The sequence below is a fragment of the Microtus oregoni genome, unplaced genomic scaffold (genome assembly GCF_018167655.1).
Source record: "Microtus oregoni isolate MIOR12 unplaced genomic scaffold, Mior012 000070F_ref0000104, whole genome shotgun sequence".
Classification (NCBI taxonomy): domain Eukaryota; kingdom Metazoa; phylum Chordata; class Mammalia; order Rodentia; family Cricetidae; genus Microtus; species Microtus oregoni.
In genome coordinates, this window is record NW_024543977.1 from 4,911,092 (window position 1) to 4,937,387 (window position 26,296).

Below are 26,296 nucleotides of genomic sequence, written 5' to 3' on the forward strand. Positions count from 1 at the left end.
GACCCCTCAGTCATCTTTCACCTGCAATCTGCGGCCTTAGTCTGCTAGGATGGACACACGTCCGTGATCTCAGATGTGGGAGCTCAGGGTCGTGCTTGCTGTCAATCTCTTTCACACTCCAAAAGGACTCCACAGCACTTTGGGGCTGCTTCACCAACACCTCACCTCGAAACTCCTTGTTGTTGGGACTGGTGCTGAGCAGGGCAATTCCCCCAAACATACACAGTTTCTCTATCCCTGACTCACTCAGCCTCAGAATGAACATACCAAAACCTAGACTCTGTCTTCAGGGAATATAAACTTTTTCTGGCAGCTGTGTAGTAAACCAAAGCTTCAGGAATAATATCATGCTTGCCCAGCATGCACAAAGAACTACAAGAAACTTAACAGCAAACAACTTTCACTCTGTACTTGGTAGTGTGAGAGACCCAAGGATAGTTTAAGATGTGCAGGAGGTTTTGCACAAATTAAAGTTCTACCATTTTATACCAGGAGTGTTTGGCATGGATGAATTTTGGTATCCTGAGATTGTGTGGGAATCGTAGAACTAATTCCCCTGAGATACTAAGAACTGACTATATGTAGTAGTATCTGTGTATGTATTTACGTGTGTTCCTACATATGTAATATAGTTGTGCAATGTTATGTTAACTATGTCTTTGTTGCTGTGACGAAATGCCTATGAGAACAATCAGAAAGAAAGGTGTATTTCCGCTCACAGTTTCAAAGGTCTCAATCACTTGCTTCTGAATTTCTGGTTCTCTAATGAGATTGGGCACTGTGGTGTAAGAAAACTGCTCATCTTGTATTGACCAAAAGCAAAAAGAGAGGCGAGAGAAAGCAAGAGCCTGGGGCAATGTACATCTCTTTGCAGCATGCCCCAGTGGCCGATTTCCTTCCTATTAGGTGCTACCTTTCCAATCATGCTTCATGGTGACTCCATCCGCAGACTTTCCCAGCAGGATCAGTTCCTCTTTGTGGCTGGCTCCACCAGCTGGAAACTAAGCTATAATAAAAGAGACCTGTGGGGGACACTTTAGACCCAAACCTCAGTAAGGTTGCATATAATGTGTTGTATGTAATGCTATGTGTATAGTTGGTGGCATGTGAATGGGTTTATATTTAAGATTAGGTTTATGAAAAACTTTTGGCTTAAAAAAACAGTTAAAGAATTTTCTAAAGAAAATGTAACTCTGTAGATACTTTGCTTCTAAATAATATGTAAAAGATATTCTTCCTAATAACCAGCTTTTGTTCTACTAGTTAAAATGTTAAAGAGAAATTTTTTACTTTTGGAAGAATAGTTCAAACTCTGAGTTTTTCTTGAAGTCTAATAATTTTATTGATGTCAAGTTTGGTTCCTCATTGGTTTTTTAAACTGAGTAATGACTTTGCTATTTTCTGTTAGAAACACTGTGATACTAGAACTCAGAGAGTCTTTCTTGAGATGGTTGTTAAGCAGCATTGTAGATAGTTAAACCCAGGGGAGAAAGATAGTTTCTGCTTCTCAAACTGCCCTATTAACCCTATTATAGTAACCCCACCAGGGTATGAGCTTCTGTGATAGCTCAAGGAGTTGCATGGGTGTTTCTTCTTTCATTGTGGACTTGTCCTGGATGAGACCTCTCCTTTGGGTTCTCTGGTTACAGTACATTTTCAGGAATAGCTCCAATACTATCCTTTAACTCTTTCTTTGTTCTGTGGGTCTTCCTCACAACAACTTGTTCTTCCTATCTTCTTATATCGTGCAGCAATTTTTTCAGAATTGAACCATCCCATCCCTCAGGGAGTCTTTTTAATGCTCAAGACGTCAAGTTAAAACACTCTCTAGAAAAGAGTCTCAGGAAGAGGGAGACTCACAAGTCTCAAGAAGTTCCTGAAATTAGCAGGATCGCAGGCCCCTCACCAAGGTTATGGACAAGTAGAAGACTTCAGGAGAGATGACTCTGAGAAGCAGAACCACCTGGAGGATTTCCCACCTGTTGAACTGCCTACAAGTTGTACAGAGAGTTCTAGGGCTGAAGTTTCATGAACTATCACCCAGGTTGGGGTGGGCTTTTCCAGGACGCAGATTTCTTTGAATCCTTCCTGGTTTTGCAACTCCTCATCATACTTGTATGAGTAGCTCCAGTAAACTCATTGGTTTGTCAAACTAGGCTTTGTCTGTTGTCATTTCCCTGTTGGAAGAGCAGAGGTTTGTGGCACACACCAGTTTACTGGCACACAACAATTTAGTGGCACTTACTCACTAAACCCCTTTGTAACAGCTACTGGGTAACTATAGCAGATGTAATCTTCACACTTGGGAAACTGGCAATTCAGTCATAAGGCAGATTTTAGGTACCAGGGGTTTACTGTCATGTAAATAGAAGGTGATTCAAGTGATCCCATGGAGAATATACATGATTATCACGGACATGATACACGATCAATAGCAAAAGCCATGTGCTTGTGCAGGTTAAGATAGTGTCAGTTGTGAGTGTGCTTGTGTAGTGAGGAGCACAGGCTTTCTGTGAACCACTGCTGCTCCCACAGCAGCTCTGGGTTGGTGCTGTTCCTGCTCCACACAGCAGCTCTGGGCTGGTGCTCTTCCTGCTCCACACAGCAGCTCTGGATTGGTGCTCTTCCCGCTCCCCACAGCAGCTCTGGGCTGATGCACTTCCCGCTCCACACAGCAGCTCTGGGCTGATGCTCTTCCCGCTCCACACAGCAGCTCTGGACAGATGCTCTTCCCGCTCCACACAGCAGCTCTGGGCTGGTGCTCTTCCCGCTCCACACAGCAGCTCTGGACAGATGCTCTTCCCGCTCCACACAGCAGCTCTGGACAGATGGGCTTCCTGCTCCACACAGCAGCTCTGGGCTGGTGCTCTTCCCGCTCCACACAGTAGCTCTGGGCTGATGTTCTTTCTGCTCTGCGCACAAACCCACTATGCCTTTTTTTTTAGGCAGAAATTATTTAAACTTCAGGAATCTGCTTCCTTTGGAAGGCTGAGAATGCTACAAGGAATGTCTCAGAGGAAGCAGGGAGGAAAGAATCCTGTCTGTCTGTCCGAATCCAAGGTGTCTTTTCAGCATATCTCACTTCCTTTCCTTGGGCCTGTTCATGTCATATGGCCTCCGGATAGTCTGCATTTCCATTCCACCTTTGCAGAGTGTGTCCCACTACCAGCCAATCAGAAAGGGGAGGAGCTCTCGGGCCCAATGGTTTGCAGAGTGTGTCCCACTACCAGCCAATCAGAAAGGGGAGGAGCTCTGGGGGGGGGGGCAGTGCTTCGCTCCACATTAAGATGAGGTCCACACAAAAGTGGCACCAGCAGGAATTTTGCCGTAGTGAGTCAGAGACAGATATCAGCCCTTGGGTCTACAGTCAGATGTAGGAGGGAGGCACGTGGCTTTCGCTGCAGGTGCACTAATCATGTGAAATAGGGAGATGGTACCCCAAAGAAAGTCAGGGCAACTGCAGCCATGGAATGCGGAAAATTAAGAAATGCAACCTCCAAACACGAAGTTGGCAGCAGAGAGCTTCTGCTGAGGTACCATTCCCGAGTTAGGGAATCTGGTGGGGTTTCTAGTTAAGGACCTGTCTGCACTGGCTTTCTGTTACTATGTAAACATCCCTGAAACTCGGAGATGATCTTTACAGGTTCATTTAGTTTGCAGCTCTGAAGATTGAAAGCCTGAGCGCTTGGTGATGGCCTCTGCCTGGCTCTGGTGGGGACCCCGTGCTGGTTTGATTCATCACAGAAAGCAGAAGGCAGAGAGGGGAAAGTCTTCAATAACCGACTCAGTGGGAACCAGTCCAGTCTCACGACAGTGACTAACAACTCACTTTCTCTAGGGGACATTAATCTGTGCACAAACACTCGCTTCCCGTGTCCCAGATGCCCACATGGGCCCCCACCAAACACTGCTGCCCTGGAGAGCGAAGGCACGATGTGCACCTTGCTGGGGCCAGGTCTAGTGCTGTTATTCCCATCTTTTCTGGCGTCTTGACCCTTTAACACAGTTCCTCACAACTGGGTGACCTCCAGTCATAGTCATTTTCATTGCTACTTCAGCACTGCAGTTTTGCTACCGTTATGAATCACCATGTAAATATCTGATATGCAGGATATCTAATATTTGCCCACGGGTTGAGAACCACTAATCTAGTGCATGACATTGCTCTACTAAGGTTTAAAAACACGTGGGAGCCTATAGTTCCTTTTCCCGGATGGACTGGAAACCCTAGAGGCCTGCTCACTGCCCGTGCACCACTGACGCTTAGGACACAAGATCTATTCTTGATATACTGAGACATCTTTAAGACTAAAATTGGAAGCTAAGATGGGGCCCAGTGAATGGAGGGAGGTGTGATGGTTAATTTTTGTTGTTAAGCTAATTGACTTAGGAATCATCTAGGAGATATGTCAATGGGCAGATCTCTGGACCAATTAACTAAGGAGAAAAGTCCCTCCCCCCAGAGTAGGTGTCTTCTTCCTGCACAGGCCAGATGTACAGAAGTCCAAGGGAAACTCTGTGGCTTTTGCCCTGCTTGCCTTTGGCGCTTTCTGCTTAATACATCTGTGCTATTGCTGCCACCCCTGCTGCTGCCCCCCCCCCTTCTCGTCATTCACGAACACCAGCACCCATCTTCTTCATTCTTCCAACATGGGCCAGAGTGAAGCAGAGATAGAAACTGACATGGCCAGAGTTAGTCAGCCTGTGGGAGTCAGACCTGGGAGCTAGGCCTTTTATATTCCAAGCAGAGATTCTGTACAGCATTGCCCACCATCTTGTGGAAAGTTTATGTAGACATACAACACAAATAAGTGTTTCTCCTGAGAGAAATGTGGCAGCCAGCAACATGGCGGGAGTCTCCACAGAGGCTGCCATTCACAATGCTGAGGCTGAAAAGCAGAGGTGGTAAAAGTAATCACGTGTCCACAGCCAAACACAGTGAAGAAGGCTGGAAGATGCCTCCCATCAGTTAGGCCTCTGGGTCTCCGCTCAGGCCAGCAGTCTGCCTGGTATTCCCACTTTCATGTCTCTTAGGTGTCTGATGTGCAACTACACACCAGGTAGCCTCCATTTTAGACATAACAAATCAGTTAGGCACTGTTCTACCTAAATATGTTTTTGTTGTTGTTGTTTTTTTGTTTGTTTGTTTGTTTCGGGACAGGGTTTCTCTGTGGCTTTGGAGCCTGTCCTGGAACTAGCTCTTGTAGACCAGGCTGGTCTCGAACTCACAGAGATCCACCTGCCTCTGCCTCCCGAGTGCTGGGATTAAAGGCGTGCGCCACCATAGCCCAGCTCAATATGTTTTTTCCTACTATGAAAAAATGTGATCGCTCAGCAGGCAGCAGGTGTGCATCAGAGAGAACACCCACACCATTCCTAGCCTCACAGCCCCGACATAAGCGCTGTCTCCTGAAGCCTTCTGGGCTCCACAGTCTCATCAGGAAAAGAAAAATGACGATGTTGGTGCTTTAGTTAGATGATGAATCTATTGACCTGGAGGCCCAGCTCAGCTAATTTACAACTTCAAGAGGTTAACCTTGAATGGCGCTAACTGTTTAACTGTTGCTTCAGGGGAGAGACACTTTATAAACAGAAGGAGAATAACAGTAAACTTTGCTTTCTCAGTGTGTCATGGTCTGAAGATGGCCTCCAAAATTTGATACTTTGAAACATAATTTTGAGCAGTGCTATCAGGAGGAAAGGCTGGGGGAGACAGTGAGGACCTGGGACTCTGCCCCTCTGAGTGAGATTGGCACCCCTACAAAGTGATCTTTTCTCCACACAAGGACACACAGATGCTTTTGTCTAGGAGGAGGAAGCCTCACTAAACTGAACCTACCAGCCTCTTGACCCAGTTCTTCTCAGCATCCAGACTGTGGGCAATGCAGTATCTCATTTATAAACTCCAGTTTGAAGTAGTCTGTTCTTGAAACCTAAGTGGATCCAAACACATTCCAAATCATTTTTCTATATGACTCAGTTTAGGAAGGCGTGTTTTAGATAGTGCACACCAGCCTTTTAGCAACCTGGTACCCATTGAACAAGATTCACTGTGGGTGGGCAGTTACTATCCATTGTTTAGAGGCCAACGAGATAATTAATAAATGCCTCTTCAAAAAAAATGAAGGAAGATCTATTTCATAAACATTGCATGTTGGAAAGTAACTAGCATGGTAGAGTCTTTTAAATATTTTAATTAAATTTCTTCAGGGCATGGTGGCACAAGCCTTTAGTACCAGAACTTGGGAGGGAAGGATGGGCAGTCTCTGAGTTCAAAGCCATCTTGACCTACAGAAAGAATTCCAGGCCAGTCAGGGCTACAAGTGAAACCCTGTCTCAAAACAAACAAACAAGCAAATAAACATAACAAATTTACTTTAAGTGTGTTTTATTTATTGTGTGGGTGGGGGGCGACTGTGCCATGGTGCACAGATGCTGGTCAGAGGACAACCTACAAGAGTGGACTCTCTATTATACTTTGGAGGTCTAGGAGTTGAACATAGGTCATTAGGCTCGGCTATCAGTGCCTTCACCATGCTAAACCATCTTGTCAACTCATAGGCTTAGATTCTTTCTTCCTTTTTTATGTGCATTCATGTTTTTTCCTACATGTATATCTGTGTAAGGGTGTTGGAGCAACAGTTGTGTGCTGCCATGTGGATACTGAGACTTGAACCCAGGTTCTTGGGAAGGACAATCAGTGCTCTTAACCACTGAGCCTCATCTCCAGCCCTAGTTTTAGATTCTCACAGCTCTCACTAAACTGAGTGCTTCTCAGCATTTACCTGATAGTATTCACCTAGCAGTTTCTGTGATTCAGAATGAACTGTATTCAAAAACCACTATTGATTTAGCTATGAGCAAGTAGCCTCAGAACAGCACCTATGTCACTGTTTTATTAATAACTTCCCATGTATTATTTCACCTTTGATCTTTTGAGATGAAAAGGTGGCAGGTTGCCATAAATTATCTCATAATTATATGAAGCCAGCAAGACCATGCTCGCACAACTGTCCAGGTCAGCTAGACCATCTGATGATTGACTGTCTGCCCTGAGATGGGCCTGACAGACAGACTCCGCACTGCAGGGCGATAGGGTGACATAGTGCTGCTCCACCGCTGGTCACGGAGGGTCGTTGCACACATCTGGTGACAACACAGTGTGATGCCACTTTCAAATCAGTCTTGGGGAGACAACTTCCTGTTTGCATCAAACCTAAATGATGCTTCTACCAATTTCTTTGAAATTATACATTTCAAGTAGCTGTTCCCCTGAAGGTGTGAAGAGGGAAGAGAGAGAAATCATCTGGAGTCCCATGGTGCCTAGCGAAGAACTTCAGAGCTGCGTGGTGCAGCCCTGGGAGACAGGAGGACCCTTTAAATAAACCCATGTTCCGGGGTCAGTGAGAGGGCTCAGTGGGCAGAGGTTCGCCACCAAACATGAGGACCTGAGTTTTACTTCTAAGTCTATATAGTAAAAGGAGAAAACCAACTCCTGTAAGTTCTCTCTGACTTCTACACCTATGTGGTGGCACTAAATACCACCCCTGCCACTAAATAAATAAATAGACAAATAAATATGGCAATTAAAAAAAAATAAGAAATCCATGGTATGTTCTCAGCCTTCACGTGACTCCATCTAAACTTTCCTGAGTGTCTGGTCCTCCATTCCCTGCTCCCTTCAGAGTCACCATGCTCTGGGTGACCAAAGCAGACCCTGTGTCTCCCATTCAAACCACTGCAAGAATACATTGCCAAGTTGTAGAAGTGAGCAGAGTGATCAAAATTTTAGCTGGATGTCCCTACAAACTACTTCTTCCCAAGCCATCTCAGCAAATGGGATTCCAATAAACTTTTATTTTCACATTTAATAACCAGTTATAAAAACCACAGGCTGCATACTGATTATGTTTATAAAAACCAAAGAAAGAAAAAGGCATTTGAAATGTTTGTTTTATGTCTATGTGTATTGTGGAGAAACATGATTGGGTGGGTTACCAATTTTAAAACTTTCTAGGGGAAAAATGCACGGGACTGACATTTAGGTAAGAAAATAAAATATAACATAGTTATTAAAAATAAAGGCTCTAACTTTTAAGGAATTTCTGTGTTTAATGAGTAATTCTAGGTAGCACAAAGACGTAGTTAGTGTTATATTTTAGAATCCGAATGTAAAGAGAACCAAGAAAGATTTATTTGTCATTGATAATAATATTTGTAGTAAACTAAAGACTGATACTTTGTAACTACTTGTTTTGCAGTGACAATTTTAGATGTCAACCTAAAAGTAGAGGGGCATGGAACACAAAGCTTAGAGGTTGACTTTTAAAAAATGAAGTAGAGGGGCATGGAGCACAAAGCTTTGAGGTTGACTTTTAAAAACTGAAGTTGATTGGTGGGTGAGAGGAGGAAGGGAGGAAGGAGACACTCTACAGTGAGTGAGCAAACACCCTGGGGAGACACTCTACAGTGAGTGAGCAAACACCCTGGGGAGACACTCTACAAGGAGTGAGCAAACACCCTGGGGAGACACTCTACAGTGAGTGAGCAAACACCCTGGGGAGACACTCTACAGTGAGTGAGCAAACACCCTGCAGATGGCTAGGCAGGGAAGGTGCTGGCCACCCGAGTCTAACAGGTCTGACCATGGAAAGGCCAGGTGCAGTGGTGCACATCTGTAATCCCGGCACTCCTGAGGGTGAGAGGGAGACAGGGGGCAGTGGTGCACATCTGTAATCCCGGCACTCCTGAGGGTGAGAGGGAGACAGAGACAGTTTTGCTGGGAGCTCTGGGGGCAGCTAGCCTGGCTATACAGCACATCACAGAGGCAGAAACAGCAAGAAAGACTCTGACAGTGGAATGTGAGAACTGACTTCCAGAGCAGTCCTCTGACCTCCACACAGATCACACACACACAAACGCATACACACACACACACACACACACACACACACACACACACACACGGAGGGGGAAGGAGGGGGAAGCTAAGATCCTGGCCATAGGAGAGTGGTGACGTTACTAAAGCTTCCTGCTAGGTAGGGGACCGGGCAGGGGACAAGTGTATACAGTCAGACGACCCCTTGTGAACCCAAAGAATCAGATTCCTCCTGGACGCTCGACCTTTGCTATATTTCTTTTCATGTAGAACCAAAAACCCAAAAGATTTTCAAGACTCAGCCTAATGCTAAAATCCAATACTAGTAAGTGGGGTGACTACTCACATCATAATTAATGCCAGGGCTCTTTATATTATGGAAGCTTTATATGAACTCTAACATTTATAATCCTGTTCTTGAGTACTACAATGGAAGTTGGAATGGTTGGTGAGTAGACCCAGAGCCCAGACTTAGGCTTTTAATTCTCCCTGTCTGGAAGAGAAAAGATTTTTCCACAATAGTTGTGTTTTGCAAGGATATTGGAAACCATCAGCTGTAAAAGAAGCAGCAACCACAGCATCATTTTCTTTTCTCCTGCTTTTGAATTTAGAAAAAAATAATTTACTTACCAATTCGTTAGTCACACAAAATTCCTATAAGGCGTTTTAGAAACGTAGTTCTTAGAAAACACCCAGAGAAATGCCTATCCCAAGAGGCCCCGCAGGAAGAGAGCAGACTCTAGGCCCGCCGGCATGTTAAACCAGGTAGTGCAGTGAGCACCTGTACTCTTTGCCCTCGGCAGGCTGAGGCAGAGCCATCATGAGTTCCAGGCCAGCATAGCTCATGGAGCAAAACGCTGCTTTGGATAACACAGGCTGAGGATGCAGCAGTGGTGGTGTCCTTGTCAAGCTTGTGCAAAGCCTTGGGCTTCCTCCCCAGCATGGAACAAATAAATGGCAGGGGACTTTGCCTTTTGCTTCTCCTAGCTTTTTTTGCTTACCAGGGGCTTCCAGGAATCCAGCTCCCCATGTGTGCACAGCCCTCAGGAATCCAGACACCCATGTGTGCACAGCCCTCAGGAATCTAACTCCCCATGTGTACACAACACTCAGGAATCTAACTGCCCCATGTGTGCACAGCCCTCAGGAATCTAACTGCCCCATGTGTGCACAGCACTCAGGAATCTAACTCCCCATGTGTGCACAGCACTCAGGAATCTAACTCCCATGTGTGCACAGCCCTCAGGAATCTAACTCCCCATGTGTGCACAGCACTCAGGAATCTAACTGCCCCATGTGTGCACAGCCCTCAGGAATCTAACTCCCCATGTGTACACAGCCCTCAGGAATCTAACTCCCCATGTGTGCACAGCCCTCAGGAATCCAGACCCCCATGTATGCACAGCCCTCAGGAATCCAGCTCCCCATGTGTGCACAGCCCTCAGGAATCCAGCTCCCCATGTGTGCACAGCCCTCAGGAATCCAGCTCCCCATGTGTGCACAGCCCTCAGGAATCTAACTGCCCATGTGTGCACAGCCCTCAGGAATCTAACTCCCCATGTGTGCACAGCACTCAGGAATCCAGACCCCCATGTGTGCACAGCCCTCAGGAATCTAACTGCCCCATGTGTGCACAGCCGTCAGGAATCTAACTCTTCATGTGTACACAGTCCTCTGGACATGGTATAATACTGGGCTGGAGATACGATTCAGCAGTCAAGAGTACTGGCTACTCTTCCTGCCTGCAACCATCTGTAACTCTATTCCATGGGATTTAACACACTCTTCTAGCATCCTCATGATGTGGGATTCCCCTCTGTATGCTGTGAATGTTTTGCTACCATTGGTTAATAAAGAAGCTATTTTGGCCTATGGCAGGGAGAGCAGAGCGAGGTGGGAAAACTAAACTGAACATAGGTTGAAAGAAGGCACAGCCAGAGAGACTCCATGTAGCTGCCAAAGGAGAAAGATGCCAGAACCTTACTGGTAGGCCACAGCCTCATGGTGATACATAGTTCATTTAATTGGTTCATTTAAGATGTAAGAGCTAGTTAGAAATACCCCCAAGCCATTGGCCAAACAGTGTTGTAATTAATATAGTTTCTGTGAGATTATTCTGGTCTGGGCAGCCGGGAAAACAGTGCAAAGTCTCTTTTTACATTCTCAGATACCAGGAACACATGAGGAGTATGGACACACACGCAGACAAAGCACCCACACACATAAAATAACTTTTCTTAATACAATGTGTGTGTGTGTGTGTGTGTGTGTGTGTGTGTGTGTGTGTGTGTGTGTTTCTTGCTATGTGACTCAGGGTGTTTTTAAACTTAATTTTCCTGGCTCAGCTTGTGAGTGTTGGGAGTCAAGGCATGCCCAACATGCTCATAGCATATCATATTTTAGTTGTTCCTTTTTGGTCTGTCTTCCTTACTAGATTTTGAGCTTCCAAAGGCAGGTGTGGTATCTGTGCCTTCCTCTCTTCTGAGGCTGACCTGGTGTCTGACACATAAGAGACCTGTGAGAGTGTGAAGAGCACCGGAAATGGCAAAGAGAAAAAGAAAGGACTACAAACTCCTCGCTGTTTGGATGCGAGGGACCAGAGAAGGCAAAAGGAGAGGAGGGCTTGTGTTTTCTCTGTCTAGGAAGCTATTCTTTTTAGCTTACACTCTGACAGGCTTCTTGCCAAGTGTGGAGGGCACAACCTAAACAGCAAAACATAATTTATGTCTTCCAGGAAATCACAAACCTATGAGAAATCAGGACATTTAAATCCGTAATGCCAGTAAAACAAACCATAAAACAGGCGAGGCACCATGCCAACAAAAGAGAGTGGGGAGACTGAGTGGCCAGGTCTGTGTGGGGCTGGCTCTGAAACTATCACGGAAAGGTGGTGGAGTTCCGTACTCTGCAGTGACCGCAGGGGCTTCCCTTCCTGTGTGCTCACAGCTAGCCCTGACCTGTTCTTTCCAGGGAGAATTTCATTCTATCTTCACAACACTCTCCATCAACATACTTCATGGCTGTAGACTCGTCTCTGCTGTGGGAACCAGTATTCCCTAGCTCTGAGCAGCCTGCTTTAACCAGAACCTATGTTTTCTATACAAAATACAGTGCACATCCCAGCCACGTGGCAAGGCAAATGTCTCCATGATGTGACTTGGTGACACAGTGCACTCCCGCAATCTCAGAGCCTACTCAGTGTCTGCAGGAAGGGAATAGAGAAACATGGGGGGTGAGAGGGAGCTATCTGTTCACTGCATCTGTCTGATGTGGCTAGAGATGCATGTCTCTGATGCTTTAATATAGTTCTGTCCTGTATAAAACCATGCTAATTTTTAAGATTTATTTTGACTTTGGTGTATAAGTGTTTCTGCTTACATATATGTATGCACATCACTTGTGGATCTGGTATCCACTGAGGCCAGAAGAGGGAGTCAGATCCCTTGGAACTGATGTTGCAGATGGTTGTGAGCTGCCAGGTTGGAGCTAGGAATTAAATCCTGGTCCTCTAGAGAAACCAGCACACGTGCCTGCTTGCCACCTCTCCAGCCTCCAAGGCTAGGTATTTCTTACATCATCAGTGATGTCCGATATGCACACCTAATTACTGAAAGGAGGCGGGTGAGAAGGAGGAAACAGCCAGGTTTGTGACATCTGCTTGTCCTGTGACTGACAGCTCCATTCCCAACCCCCTATTCCAGCACACTGGCCTCTGGCCAAAATCTTAGAGCTAGCTTTCCATGGCCAGGAAGGAAAGTGGCTTGGTGTGGAACCTCAGTCTCAGCCATGCATCCCTCCTTGGGCTCTATCCAGCAAGTGGGCTGCTGATGGATAGCCACTTCTTTTCTTTGCCCTGTGATGACTTTGGTGACTCAGTTTTTGTAAGCACAGATGCTGGCAGAGTTTGAGTGCTTCCTAACCACCTTCCCTTCTTGGCCAAAGCTTGTAGATATCAAGTGTCAGAGCAGACGTCAGGAAGAAAGCCTTCCCGACTGTACCTCTGCTTTCCCCAACAACCTCCTGAGCTGACCTGCTATGGGAGGGTCTCATTAGCACTAACCCTGCTGTAGGATTTAAGGAAATGATGAGAATTAAGTAGCAGATGGCTTGAGAATAGCGACTTACGTGGGGATTTTCCCACTGTAACCTACCATCAGGACTGGGAAGCTGTTTTCTCCAGCAGTGATGTGAACTCAAACCTGCAGGTCTGGCTTGGTGAGCCAGGCTAGAGGCTGGCTCAGTGTGGCCGTGAGGCTGGGATAGAGGGAGAGGCAATCTTTCCATATGACCTTTGACTTGGAGTTCAGCCATTTGTCCTTCAGTGTGGTACTCAAGACGTTCTTATCTGTAGCATTTGTGTCTGGCTTCATTTTTTTTAATGGAATTTTTACCCAGAACACTGTGAAATACACCTAGAAGAGACCCTCATTTTTAAAGACTATTAATGCATCCTAGCTGGATGCACTAATGGTTTCCAGGATGGTATTTTGTATGCATACAGTGTGCACTGATCACACCAGACCATCCCTTTCCCACCCAAACTCTAGGGGTTAATATCCTGTTTTCAGGTGACAGGTTTTAGCTTCTGCCTCAGAGAGAGAGAGAGAGAGAGAGAGAGAGAGAGAGAGAGAGAGAGAGGGCATGTAGGACCGGCCTTTTTGTGTCTGGCTTATCTCATTCAACATCATATCCTTCAGTTGCATTCATTCCATTTTCCTGTCAGCAATGGGATTTCCTTCTTCTGTGTGATTGGACAACACTCCATCGTCTGCCCACCACACTTCTGCCATTGATTCACCCTTTGTTTGCTCCAAGGTGGACTCTGCACCTTGTCTCTACTGTTCAAAAGAAGCGGGACTGACTGGAAGAAGCAGCACGCATATCTGTGATTATCACAAGGAATATTTCAAAGTTGATCATCTAGCAGCAGAGAATAGAACAGAAGACGCTTGAGACGAGAAAGAGAAGGAAAAGGAGGGAGTGAGAGGCTGGGCACTAACCTAGTTAGTCGGGAAAATGGTTCTGGTATCCTGCAACACAGTAGGGCAACCACACTGAATGGAAATGGATTATAGATTTCAAAATAACTAAAGGAGAAAGGGGGATGATTCCCAACACTTGGGGAAGATACGAGGTTATATAGAAGTGCCACCTGCCTTGATTTGGTCATTATAGTTTGCACACACATACCAAAGGGCAGTGCTCTGCACATAAATTTAGAGACGTGAAAATTAGAAGGAGCAGTCCACAAGTGTGTGAGGGACAGTCTTCCTGGATGGGCCTCTTGGAAACTGGGGAGGTCCCCTTTGCCTCTGCCTGAAGCACGATGGGGAAGTGAGCAATGTGAGTGTCTCTCTTCCTACGGGCTGGCATGAGTTACCCTTGAAGCCCATCGACTGGCTTTTCAGAAAGTGTCTTTTAAATCATAGTGTGTCTGCAGCTGCTGCCACGAAACTAGCTGGCTCAGACGTGGAGAGACAGGACCAGAAAACTGAGCCAAAAGACATTTCCCACTGAAACTGGGTCAGCCCGAGGATTTACGCCTCTCCTGAAAGAATGAAAACATTAGCTTTCCACATCATGTGAATGTTTGTGGCTTCCATGCCAAACCTAACATGCTAAGCTGGGGCAGGCCAGGCAGCTTCCAGAGCTCAGCAGGCTGAGCACCCTGAAGTTTAGGGGCCCTCTGTCCACACAAATCACAACAGCTCCACACTTTACAGAGGAAATTAGCTCAGAGAAACGCCAAGTGTGATAAAAAACGAAATAGATTGACATTCCAATAAAATAAGGTCGTCGACCCTCTGTGCACCCTGCAGGCCCCAGGGTGTGTTTATCCTAGAAATAGCTATGCATTCACACTCTATGCTTGTCTCAGAACTCACAGATTTTGAGAGGACTGCCCCTCGCACCCCTGCTCTGATGGCGTCCATCACACTTCTATGACACATTACAGGTTCTTATTACTAATGGTGATGGATTGCCACCAGGGGAGAGCTTTCAGCAATCTGCCGACCGAAAGCATAGACAAATGCACACGAGACAGAGACATACAGGCATTGGTCTTAGCGGAATGTCACATTGTCCTGTTTGACGGAGGGTGACAGCATGGGGGAGCAGAGGTGGTTTGGGGATTTTGGTGTGTGTGTGTGTTTTACAGGTCTTCAGGGTATCTGGTAATTTGCTTTTAATAATAAATCTCTCCCCCAGGCTCTCGTGTTAAATGCTTGGTCCCAGTTGATGGAGCTATTGGGTGAGGTTCTGGGGATGGTAGGAGGTAGGGTCTAGTAAGAAGAAGGAGATGACTAAGTAGGTGCTTTTGAAGGCTGTGTCCTGGTCACAGCTTTGTGTGCATGCGCTCTACACCCACCCCTTCCTTCCACCAGCTATAGTGACACACAGCCCTACCACCACCTTTACAAGTTCCCAGGGAAACTCAACAAGAACTGAACCCTCGGAGAGAATGAGCCCACATACACCTTTCTTCCTTTAAGTCGCTTCTGTCAAACATTCTGTCACCCATCTGGCTCTGTTCTTTTTTAAAGCCCTGTTGGTTGTAGCTAGGGTTAATAACCATGTGGTTTCACCCAGAGAGCTCATAAATGTTGTGAGTGTGTAATCTGATGTCGAGATTTATGATAAAGAGAAAAGCACACTGGGTCTTTGAAGGAAGAAGTGCTTGTGGCTAGAGAACTTGGAGAGTCTTGTGATGCAGCAGGGAACACTGGGTACTCCCAGCAAAGGGGAGTACTCCCAGCAAAGGGGATTCTACTCTTTCCTTCCCTTCCCTGATGTTAAATGACCTAGGCAGGAACAGTATTCGATCAACTTTGCCCTCAGCTGCTGTGTCCACAACTCTTTGAGCATATGCCTATCTCTGTGTTTGCACGCACACACATAACAAAGAAAGACAAAGAACCAATAGGATGGCTTTTGAGAAACCGCACCTGAGTTGCCTCTCAAGAATGATTTATATCCATATGTTAGACACTTCTTTGCTGTGACAAATACCAGATTCAATGGGAGAGTTTGTCTTAAAATATAGAATGATTAAGAAAGATACATGATATTGACTGCCTGTCTTCACAAACAAGTTCACATATGTACATATGTACATTTACATGTAAACATGTACATATGAACATCTCTCACACTCCCACACATGACATGCACCCTCACACACAGGTAAACATGTATATATGAACATCTCTCACACTCCCACACATGACATGCACCCTCACACACATGTGAACATGTGCATATGAACATCCCTCACACTCCCGCAATGCACCCTCACACATATGTGAACATGTACATATGAACATCCCTCACACTCCCGCAATGCACCCTCACAATATGTAAACATGTACATATGAACATCTCTTGCACTCCCACAATGCACCCTGACACACATGTGAACATGTACATATGAACATCCCTCACACACATGTAAACATGTACATATGAACATCCCTCACACACATGTAAACATGTACATATGAATATCTCTCACACTCACACACATGTGAACATGTACATATGAACATTCCTCACACACATGTAAACATGTACATATAAACATCTCTCACACTCCCACACATGACATGCACCCTCACACACATGTAAACATGTGCATATGAACATCCCTCACACACATGTGAACATGTACATATGAACATCCCTCACACTCCCGCAATGCACCCTCACACACATGTGAACATGTACATATGAACATCCCTCACACTCCCGCAATGCACCCTCACACACATGTGAACATGTACATATGAACATCCCTCACACTCCCACACATGACATGCACCCTCACACACATGTGAACATGTACATATGAGCATCTCTCAAACTCCCACACATGACGTGCACTCTCACACACATGTAAATATGTATATATATATGAACATCCCTCACACTCCCACAATGCACCCACACACATGTGAACATGTACATATGAACATCCCTCACACACATGTGAACATGTACATATGAATATCTCTCACACTCACACACATGTGAACATGTACATATGAACATTCCTCACACACATGTAAACATGTACATATGAACATCTCTCACACTCCCACACATGACATGCACCCTCACACACATGTAAACATGTGCATATGAACATCCCTCACACACATGTAAACATGTACATATGAACATCCCTCACACACATGTGAACATGTACATATGAACATCTCTCGCACTCCCACACAAGTAAGTAAATAAATAAATGGGAAAACGACAAGAACAATGTGCAGCCCCCAAGCACATGCCACTGTTGACCCAACACAACTCAGTCCTACATACTAAATTCAAGAGAAATTTGTCCCTTGGTCGTTCTTATGTATGAAGTGACAAAAATAAGATAGCTCTGCTGGTTCAAGAAATCCAATTAGGTCAAATCAAACCAAATCAAAATGCCCATCGTTTTATTAAGAATGACTCTCTCGGGTGACCGAGCACATGGCCATGGCGGGGAGACAGGACAGCAGTGAGCCATGCAGAACGGAAAACTACGAGTTTCTCCTCTAGGAGGCCCCTTAAATACCCTGTGAAAGTGGTCCTGACCCCTCCCTGCAAGAGGCAGGACCTGGCATGCTGGGATTTGGAGTCCAGACTAATGCAACTCCCAGGCCAGGGGCTGGGGCTACACTCCCAACTTAACAGGAAGTATTTTAATGGCGACAGGATTCTCACCCTAGAGTCTGAGTATTGTGTTGTTCAGGCCGGCAAGGCTAGCAGTGCTGCAAGGAAGGCAAGTCAGCAGAGGCATGCCCTCAAGGGTCATTGCAGGGATTAAATGACCCATGCTTGAAAAGTCAGAGCCAAGCCTAGATGTTGCATGTCTTCTTGTGTTGGTTAGAAGTACTCAGGTCCTTGGTAGAGTTAGTCTTTGCTACTATATCTCTTACTAAGATCAGTTGCTTGTTCATATTCTTTAATAAATGAGCTGGAACAGCAACTTCCAAATGAAACAGGCAGAATTATTTTTTAAAAAAGGAAAGGTGTGGAAGGCTGTGTTGTAACACAACTTGCTTCATGCTTTGTTTCATTTTGTTTGCTGCTGTGAGAAATGGGGAGACTGGAACCTTCCCTTCTGCAGAGATTAAATGGAGCGACTTCTCTGTGCAGAACGTTTGGTAGGTCCTTCTACAGTGCACATCTTTGTCCGGGTGGACATTTTTATTTAAAAGATGAAGGCTCTCTGGATGCCTAGGGTGTCCACTAGGTGGAGTTAGAGAACACACCTACCCAGGAAGGACCCGGTGCTATCACCAGAGAGCTATAAGAAGCAGGCTGTAGTCTATATTCCAACTTCCAGACTTTGAGTGGCTATGACTTCATTGCCCCTGCAAGTCTCAAATGCGTGTTTCCCTTCAGTATTCCAAGGAAATCTTACTTGACCAATAATTTAATGACTGTCTACAGTGTGCATGAGGCCGGTGTTCTGAGTGACTTGCATTCTGGACATACTGAAAAGAAAAAAGAAAAAGATCCTTAAGTACTTTCATGTGGAGACTCCCAAGAGAAAGGCTGGCGACCCCAGTTCAAGGCCCAGCAGTGCCGTGCAGAGTGCAGTTCATTGCAGTAGAGTCGCTATACCACACATTGGAAGGTGTGGCTCCGGGGCACAGCTTGGTTAAGAACTGTGTGTTGTAGAATGCAGGCATGGCAGCAAGAAGAAGCGTTCTCACAGGACATGGGAACTAGGAGCAGCAGTAGGACAGGGTGGTATCAAAGACGCCATGAGCATCAAGTAACAGAGCTGTAGTGTCACCAAGAAAACAGAAATGTAGACAGCTTGGGACAGGAAGTAGCTCACTGACTGTTGGGGACAGGTGGAAAACATGCTGGGTAAGCCCAGCCGAGATCACTTTCTTAGAAATGGAGATAAGACAGAGGAGTTGGGAGGCCACAGAGGCAAAGGGGGGCCTGGTTTCAGTGTTTCGGGTGCTTATTTACATATTTGAAATGGGAGAGAGAAATCTGCTGACGTTTACAGATAAGGGGGAAGAAATCGCAGAGCGGGAGAGAAGGAGAATGAGTGCAGAGGAGGACAGCATCACTTCTCTCCAACTGTCTCAGGCAGGCTGTGTGGCGTGGACAATGCCTGGCCCCCGCCTCCCTGTAAGCGTGCACAGAGGAAAATGGTGAACCACACACGAGCTCTCCTGGTTCTAAAATGATCACATTCATATCCAAATCTAGGCACTGGTGAGACAGCTTGTCTCAGAAGTATGATTACCTAAGTTCGAACCTCTAGAACTCACCTTAAAAAGTTGGGTGCATTGGCACGAGCCTCTAATCCCATCCATGCTGAGAGGAAAGGCATTGGTAGGCAGATAACTGGAAACTCCCAGGCCAGTTTCCTGGCCTAAATGTGAAGTCAGGCCAAAGGTAGCAGAGGCACCTGAGAACAGACGCTGGCCTTGCCCTCTGATGTCCGCACATGCGCTGTGCAGGTGTGCATCTACCTCCCAGCACACCCATGCTGTTCCTTTCGTCCACATTTTCAACTTTTCAGTTACCTGAACATCACACTGAAGGGCAAGAGTACTGAGATAAATGTCTTTGACATGAAAAATAAACTTAGGATCATCTGTCACTCAATATTGTGATGCAAATATGAATGGAATATAAAATGGTGTAGAAGCCTGGTGTCGTGTGTCTTCCTTCTACCCCCAAATTAGTGGCACCGAGATTCAAGGTTCACCTGCTATGCCAAAGCTGAGTCCTCAGATGGATCTGTCAATTCTTTTATTCATGAACCCCAGGAGACGTGGTTCTGATACAGCCCTGTTCCACACATATGTGAACATTTGGGCTTACAGATCATATGTAATTAGCCTTCCTGGCCAATTATAATCAACAATTTGAATGTATGTGAAGATATTCAAGCAGGATAATAGATGCATAGAGAAACATTTGTAATTTACAGGAAAGAACTCGGATTACAGTCAGGCAGTGGTGGCGCACACCTTTAATCCCAGCACTAGGAGGCAGAGATGGGCAGATCTCTGTGAGTTCAAGGTCAGCCTGGTCTACAAAGTGAGTTCCAGGACAGGCTCCAAAGCTACAGAGAAACCCTGTCTCGAACTCACCAAGGCCAACTGGCCCGGGTCCGAAAAAGCATGGGATAAAACCGGACTCGCTGAACATAGCAGACAATGAGGACTACTGAGAACTCAAGAACAATGGCAATGGGTTTCTGATCCTACTGTACATACTGGCTTTGTGGGAGCCTAGGCAGTTTGGATGCTCACCTTACTAGACCTGGATGGAGGTGGGTGGTCCTTGGACTTCCCACAGGGCAGGGAACCCTGATTGCTCTTTGGGCTGACGTGGGAGGGGGACTTGATCGGGGGAGGGGGAGGGAAATGGGAAGTGGTGGTGGGGAGGAGGCAGAAATCTTAAATAAATAAATAAAAAAATAAATAAATAAATAAAGCCTCAGATTACATCTTACATCATGAAGTCCCAGGCCATGATCCTCAGAAGCAGCTTTATCCCTCAGTGTTCTTACTCATGGAAGTCACAAACACCCTTGACAAGATTGTTCGGTGCCCGGCAATGAAGAGGGACTGTAACTTCATTCATCTCCTCGATGCAGAAACAGCTGACAATGCTCCTGTCGTCTTGCCTGCACTGGAAGACTGCCTATCGGTAGCTCTGCAATCCTGTCAGTACCTTTGATGTGAGGGCCTTGGTAAACAGAGCACAAACTCCGGCCCGCCGGTACTTGTAATGACATGACAATGTAAAGACTTTGCCTTTCTGGTTCCACCCTGCTAATCTCAGACGTGATGGTTACAGAGGTAGGTCAAAGCCAAGGGCAAGACCACTGAAAGAAGGGTCTCCATATGTGAAGCTTGGTGAGCATGTCTCTCCATGCAAACATCACTTGGGACCCCACTCGGTACAAGCTTTGGGTTTCTCTATTCATAGTGACCATTGGTAAGCACCATGATGTCAGACCCTCCAGAGACCTCTTCTCCTCCTTCCCTCTCCCACTGTGATGTCAGACCCTCCAGAGACCTCTTTCTTCCCTTCCCTCTCCCACAGTGTTTCGACACTCAGAGAAGTGGATGTAAAATGAGGAGGATTCCATCTCCAGGACTACTCTTTAGGTTAAGAGCTTTGCTGGTAGGAGAACCAGGGATGTGTGGCCAGAAGGCAAAGGTGAATGGCCACTGCATCTTCATCTCCTCCTACCCCTGCCACTTGTTATTACTGAAGATGGAGAACTTGGCTAAGAAGAGGCATTTCCTGGTCTCTGCCCTGCTGAGGGCTGCTTCAGGCCTGACTTTCTGACTCCAGCCCACTGCCAATGATGTGTGGCATGCATTCAATTTGTTCAGACGCTCGGTGATTTTAATTAACCGATTGCCGTTCCAAGAACCAACATCAAATACTCCTGTGATCTTTCACGGTGAAGCAGAAACCACTGGGTAAAGAGGACAGGAAATAACCCTGCCCCCAACTCCTGCTGGCTATGCTGAGCCAGGGCCAGAAACACCCTATAAACCGCACTAGTCATTTATTAGAAATAATGTCATTGAAATGGAAGTTGCCACGGTACAGTGGCCTCCAGCTGAGCCCGGACTACTGGGGAGTATAGGGAAATTGCTGTCCAGCTCTTTCCTGATTGCAAGTCACTTTGACAGTCATGAGGCTCAACAAATAAGGGGCGATTAGTTACAAAGATGATTCCAGTAAGGTTGCTTTTTAACCTTGCTGGGTGAATGTTGCAGAAACATTCAGGTCAGAGAAGTATGTTAGAAGATGAAGCAAAATGACTCAATCTCTACCACATACACCCATCAAAGAAAGAGGCAACAGGAAAGATTGCGTCATCGGAATTCCAAATCCTTGGTTACTGCAAGCAAACACACTAGCAAACCTGGGGAGAAATTCTGCCTGAGATCCCGGCTTTCCTGCCAAGGGGAAAGTGTGGGCTCGCTGAAATAGACAGCTGTAGTTCTTTCTGCCTGATGTCATCTTAGGGAGATGGGCAGTTGAGCATTCCAATCCCTGGGATATGGACTCAGATGAAATCAAATATGTGGTTTTGTTTCTAAGCTTTTCTGGAAGTCCTACTACTCAACAGCTCAGTCTCTAGTCTGCGGACTATGGCCTTTCATTCCCCCTGCTCCCACCCCATCCTCAGAGAGAGGCAAGGGGTGAAATTGCTCACTCAGATGAAGTAGTGTGTGGGGCCCAGTGCTCCCAGTGATGCTCTTCCCCCTCCCACATGAACTTAGGCAAGTGGAAGGCTGTGGACTTCAGATGTCACATCTCAGAACAAATAACAATACAACCTATCTTAGTTACTTTGCTTTTGCTTTGATAAGACACCATGACCAAGGTAACTTATAGAAGGAAGAGTTTAGTTGGGGTTCATGGTTTCAAAGGGTTAGTTAGAATCCATTACCTAATCTTGGAAGGAACCATGGCAACAGGCAGGCAGGTGTGGTACTAGCTGAGAGTCGCATAGGATGAGAGAGAGAGAGAGAGAGAGAGAGAGAGAGAGAGAGAGAGAGAGGATGGAGGAAGGTCACTGGTTAATTAATAAAGAAACTGCTTGGCTTCATAGGTTAGAACATAGGTGGGTGGAGTAAACAGAACAGAATGCTGGGAGGAAGAAGAAGTGAGCTCATATACCTTAGCTCTGCTCTCTGGGGCAGACGCGATGAAGCTCCGACCCAGGATGGACATAGGCTAGAATCTTCCCAGTAAGCGCACCTTGGTGCTACACACATTAATAGAAATGGGTCAAGCAGTGTTTATATGAGTACAGTTTGTGTGTCATTATTTTGGGGCATAAACTAGCCAAGGCGGCTGGGAGCAGGGTGGCAGGAATGCAGCCCACAGCTCCCACTACAGAATGGTGCCCAACGTGGTAGCAACAATTTCTCCGGTCTGCTCTGCTTGCTAGAGGCAAGCAAACACTCTCATCTAAGAGAAGCCTCCTGACTCAGCTTTAGCTGCAAAACACTGCAGCTCTTAAGAGGTCTTGCCATGAAACACTTAAATGGTGTTGATAAAAGCCGACTGAATGCTTGTTTGTTTTCAGCCATAGCAGAAAAAAAGTTGTGCTGTTTTAAAATGCCGGTTTTCTGGGCCATCCTGCCAGGGCAAACTCTGACTCAGACTTGAGTCTGACTGAATGTGGTCTGTGAGCAGAATGCTGCAGTTTGTTTGCTGGCAGGGAACTTAAAATGCCATAGAGTTGTGGTGGTAAACATGGCTACAACTGGTACCTCTGTCATGAGGCTGGAAAGCTAAGGAATGGGCTGGATCTAGCTGCCAATGCCATGGCTTTAATCCTACCCATATTGCTCAGTAATTTAAAGGCTCATGTGGTCAGAAAAAGAGAGAGAGATACAGTAAAGAAAGATTCAAAAACAAAGAAAACCTCTAAATGATTTACAGTGTGTCGAAAATATGCAGACTAAAAGCTAAAGTTCTTAAAGTAAAAAACAAAAAAAAGGAAGAAAGAGAGTAGTTGGGTGTGGTAGGACACACCTTTAATCCCAACACTTGGAAGGCAGAGGGAGATTGACCCCTGTGACTTCAACGTGTGGTAGCACACGCCTTTAATCCCAATGCCTGGGAGGCAGAGACAGGCGGATCTCTGAGAGTTCAAGGACAGCCTGGTCTACAGAGTTATTCCAGGACAAAGATATACAGAAAACCTGTCTCAAAAAGTAAAAATAAACAAAATAGAGTTAAAATAAAGCCACACAGAAATGGAAAATAAACAGAGAATTTTGATACTGTATGCTCTCTTTGAATTGTTTGAATGCTGAGAAAGGAGCAACAGCTGCTAAAAGATATTTGTTTATGAATGCTGCTGAACTAATCCAACATAGATATTTTGAAAATACATTGACTTCAGAATTTGGATCTAAGGATATGATACTTTGGAAAAGAGATTCTTCTTTTGTTTTCACAAAGGATGAAACCCTATGGATTGCTTCTATCCCAATATGGTATGATGGACCATGCCCTCCTGAAAGGTTGCTGTGAACACCCTCAAAATATTACTTCACTCAATTGACAACTGAGATGAACCTAGCACACAGGTTATACCCTGAAATATCTGATTAACATACAGCACGAAGCAGTTTGGAGAGAAATAACTGAGCCCATATTCCCAAATATTGTTTATAAATGTTCTTTTACATTTAAAGGGGGATATGATATAGGTATGAATAATTTACGTTGATATGAATTTTGCTTTAGTGATTTAAATTTAAGGTCAATTTTGTTATATGTATATGTATTTCTGATCTTGATTAATGTATTGTGATTGTGTAGTTCATCTAAAAATGTAATGTATATAGGTTGTTAATGGATAATCATTAATAATAGTCAAGTTTGTAGTCATGTTAGTTAGATTTTCTAGATATATAGATATATATTTCAGTTAGATCAGCATTCTTCATATCTTTCAAAGACTACGGAATATGCCATTTAATGTTTTAATAACTTAGGGCTTTTCATGACAATGAGACATGTCTGTTCCTCGAAACACCAATCTACTTCAAGAAGAAGATGGGCATCGAAGAGGATCCTTAAGGAGTTTGATAGCCATTTGGGCAAGAAACTGTTCTAGCCTGGACTATTGCATAAACTGGACACAGAGAACCCACAGAGAGAGGACTACTGAACATGCCTAAAGGTGAGATGATCTTTCGGGGTTCCTGATTCATGAAGGAGTCTGTGAGTCATTCTACAGGACACAACAGATAGTGACTGAACTGACTTTGAAATTTCCTGCTTCATGGAAATGTCTCTGGATACTATGGGCCTGTAGGCCGAAGATGGATGCCCCAATGGTACAGAGAAACTTTGGGTGACTGTCAAGGCAGCGAGATGTCTCTGTCATTTCTAGAGTTTGAAAGTTGCTTGTTTTTTGTTTGCTTAGGTAATACTGTATTCTTCTGGAGTCTTTGATGGAGTTGAAAAATAGATAGATAGTTATGGTTATAAGATAAAGTAGATGTAAATATTGTAACTGTAATTCTTGCTTTCTAACTGTTTTGTTATATGTAATTTTGCTATGTTAAAGTTAAAGCCTTCCCTTTTTTTTTTGTTTAAACAGAAAAAGGGGAAATGATGGAGGAAGGTCATTGGTTAATTAATAAAGAAACTGCTTGGCTTCATAGGTTAGAACATAGGTGGGTGGAGTAAACAGAACAGAATGCTGGGAGGAAGAAGAAGTGAGCTCATACATCATAGACGCGATGAAGCTCCGACCCAGGATGGACATAGGCTAGAATCTTCCCGTTAAGCGCACCTCAGTGCTACACACATTAATAGAAATGGGTCAAGCAGCGTTTATATGAATACAGTTTGTGTGTCATTATTTTGGGGCATAAGCTAGCCAAGGCGGCTGGGAGCAGGGTGGCAGGAATGCAGCCCGCAGCTCCCACTACAGAGAGAGAGAGAGAGAGAGAGAGAGAGAGAGAGAGAGAGAGAGAGAGAGGTGGCATTTCTCTGCCAAGAGAAACTGCTTTTCTGGAAGGCATCGTACCTCTAAGACCACACCCCGAGTCCCCAAGGAAGAAAAACTGGGGATGAACACAATAGAGATGCCCCTGCTTCTCCAGTCCTCTGGCTGACTGCCCCATCTCTACTTGGCACACTTTCCTCCGTTGCCTGAGCTGCTTCTGTTGTAAAATGATTTTAGCTTCCTAGATCATGGTGAGTTTCTGATTGTTTTAACTTTATCCAAAAATTAAAAGAATTTTTTAGCAAAAAAGAAAACAATGAAGATCTTATGATGGCCCCATCCACTGCATATTGTTGGATCATAAGATCTTCATTGTTCTTTTTTTGCTGAAAAATTCTTTTAATTTTTGGATGGTTCCCTATTCGATAGACAATTAAATTCATAACCTTTTTGCTATTGAGCATGTTTCTTCCCATAATTCCTCTGATTCAAATCACATGCATGTCCAAGTGTACATATGCAGAAGAGGATAAAGAGTCAATTCTCCCTTAAATTTCATTTAGAGGACAGTCTTCCTTATCTCACCTTGCCTAAGCTATGCACTTCACTCTAAGGTATTCCTTTGTCCCTTGTAGTTATCCCCTTATGACACTAGGGGGTAGACAAGGACAAGGAAGATAAAATTCACTAGCAGCAGTCTAAGGAAAGAAACAATGGCTGAAGATCAACCATCTTTACAAAACGATGCTGTGACTTCATAAAGGATAGCAGGTAAAATCCGGAGGGAACGAGAACGGTGTCCTTACAGGTAGCACACGATCAAGTCTTTAAGATAAATCACATTCAAATCTACACTCAAATTACATTCAAGTTTACACTCCTAAAACCCTCTCAAATGCACAGCTTACCCCAGCATGTTCTCGATAATTTATTGTAGT